General features: G+C 34.0%; 1 protein-coding gene across 1 annotated transcript in view; it reads right to left on the bottom strand.

Moving 5' to 3' along the window:
• Window positions 1-2,131, bottom strand: part of LOC107062291 (F-box protein At3g07870-like) — a 42,116-nt gene extending 39,985 nt beyond the window's left edge. The window contains exon 1 of the mRNA XM_015312785.1: window positions 2,037-2,131. The gene's annotated coding sequence lies outside the window, so the exon portion shown is untranslated. The remainder of the gene's footprint in view (window positions 1-2,036) is intronic.
• Between the last annotated feature and the right edge of the window lie 746 nt (window positions 2,132-2,877).

The raw sequence follows: 2,877 nt of genomic DNA, 5'->3' as shown, positions 1-2,877 counted from the left end.
TGTGATTGATTGCGTACTTGCTTCCGTTGTCACTTGTTCATGTTGTTTGTTGCTTGCCACTTTGCTAAGTGTCATAGTTGATTTTATACTATTATTCATTACATATTAGTTTCTATTTTGGGTTGGCCGATGATATCTACTCAGTACATGTTGCCCTGTACTGAGCCCTACTTGTGTTTTTCTTTGTTTTCTTTTTGTGGAGTGCAGCGAGTGTATCAGTGACTTCGACTCGTCCTCAGCTCTAGCCAGTCTCCAGCACATCAGGTTCCAGGGTGAGCTATTCATTCCAGCTCATGTTGGATTCTCTTGGTCGTGACATGATGTCCTTAGTTTTCGGACATAAACTATTTTATTCATTTATTTTGGTGTCTTTAATACTCTTAGACTTAGTATTTGAAGATTAGATGTCCTTGATGTGATGCATTTCAGATTTTGGGGATAATAAGTGTTAGACTTTAGAGGTTTATTTGATTGGTTACTTTAATAAGTTTTGAGCTTCTGCATTATTGTTGTTATTCATAGTTGAATTATTGATATATGTTGGGATTTGGATTTCTTGGTTCGCCCACTTAGAAGGTTAAGTGTGGGTGCCACTCACGACTCATTTTGGGTCGTGACAGTGAGAAACCAAATAAAACTCATTATATATAAAATAAAATGTTTGAGGTAAGAAAATTCTATTCCTATTGTTGCCTTTTGAAGTTTCATGTACTGTGTATTGGGATTGAAATAACATGAAAAATTCTAATACTGTATTTGTTTGAAAAGCCCTTCGTCTACTTTTGGTAAATTAAAAATGTTCATTCCATCAGTCAACAAGTCACACATAAACTAAATACAATAAATAACCTACTTGTCCCTAATATATTCCTGCCCATTCTTTTTTCGTTACAATTTCTATTTTTCTAAAAACTCCGTTTTTCAATTGGGTTGAATTCTTATTGTGCAAAAAAAATCAAATATTGCAACATCTACCATGGATAGATTTTTCATTAAATTATTTGTAGTGTATGAAAAAATTAATATTTTTAACTAAAGTATGTCACAATTTATTTACTCTTTTTGATTTTTTAAAAATATTTCTACACTACTTCTATTGTAAATTATGCAGGTAATTTACGGACCATAAAGCAATAAACGGTTGTCCGATTAGTAGGTGAGTTATTCATGTACTAAAATCAGCCTAACTAGTACCACGTTTAGTAGCATTTCAGTTGTTATAAATAAAAGGGAAAAGTATTAAAAACACCCTAAACTTGGGTACAAATTATTATTTACGTTCCCAAACTATTGATAGCCTTAAAAGCACCCCTCTAGTTGACTAACTAAACTTAGATACACCCCAACCTGCCACATGACATAGCAAGTAGTCTCAAACTCTTGTAGGAGCATAGGGCTTTTAATAAAAACCGAGAGAAGTGTTGAAAGCACCTAAACTTAGCGAGAATTTAGGGGTATATTTTTCACTTATGTTGCTAGATCGGGGGTGTATTTCAATTAGTCATGTAAAGGGGTATTTTAAATTTTGTCAATAATTCAGGATGAAACGAATAATTAGCACTGAATTAAAAAATGTTTTCACTACTTCTTTCTAAATAAAATTCAGCATAACAAGTACAGTATTCGATTGCCAGTTTAAACCAAATATACGTATAAGTTATGAAGAAAACATATGTATAATTTATGCAAGGCAGAAGATGGAATAACCAAACATGGCAAAACTAATACATGCATTAACTCCAAGTAGCAACCAAACAACCCCTTAAGTGCACACCCCTTTCGAACAACATCAATCCACAACACTTGAAAATTTAACAAGTTTAACTTGGCACATCTTGCAAGTATTTCTAAATAAATGAATTTTTAGCGTGAAGCAACCTCACTACTGCACCTCAACCCATGTTGATCTAAAAGTTAGAAATTTAAAAGGCGCAAAGAATGGTCAAAATTGGGCAGGATACAATTTAGAAACAAAACCCTACATCACCAAATTCAAAAAAAAAAAAAAGTATTACCGAAAGAAACTGAAATCTAACCTTATAGAAGTGACGCAGAAGAAGTGATGGCGATTTTGAGAGAAAAATGCAGAAACGAGATAGATGGTATCTCCTTCCTTCTCTCTTTAATTTGTTACTACTTGTAGCATGTATGAATTCGCTTATTTTAAAAGCTCTTAGATTTAAGCTTAAAACTAAATATTTATACCAAGAATAATTATTAAAAAATGTATTGTGAGTAAAATAACTATTTAGTTAATTACTTTTAAAACAAAATTACATTTCAATAAGAGATCCCTTCCAATAATTTTTTTTAAAAAAAGATATGAGTTGTCGCATGAGGAATAGACACAGACAGAGACATGAGGGTAAATGACATGTCCCATATAATCTCGAATCCATACAACCTTATAATCTTGAGTCAACAGGTCAAACCCCAACCCGAATTGATGATAATGATCTGAGAAAAAGTGCTCGATCTCAAAAGGCGCAGAAGGCAGAGGCTGAAACTCTCTGGTGGCAGGATTCCATAAACGCAAGCGGAGACCGTCATTATAAATTTGTTCCTGCACTAAGAATAAGCCAGAAACTGGGCCAGCAACACACTTGATATCAGATAAATTCGGAAGGTGAAGGAGAACTTTTGTTCAGGAGTCACATCCGGAACTATTTTTTTCGGGAGCAAGAAGAACACCACAAACTTTACGAAGATGGGTGGGATCATTGTTATTTTTAAGTCGCAGACAAGGAAATGGGCACCATTGTACTTCTGATGAAAATGCTTCTCTTTAAAACTCGCACTTTTGATGAGACCATACCAGTGCTTGCGCACACATTTGAAACGCAAAAGTGATTCCAGTGGCAACCTCGATAGAATATC

The sequence above is a fragment of the Solanum tuberosum genome, unplaced genomic scaffold, assembly GCF_000226075.1.
Source record: "Solanum tuberosum cultivar DM 1-3 516 R44 unplaced genomic scaffold, SolTub_3.0 scf00213, whole genome shotgun sequence".
In the NCBI taxonomy this organism is placed as follows: Eukaryota; Viridiplantae; Streptophyta; class Magnoliopsida; order Solanales; family Solanaceae; genus Solanum; species Solanum tuberosum.
The sequence above is the reverse complement of the archived record's forward strand: the minus strand, read 5'-3'. Positions and strand labels throughout refer to the sequence as shown.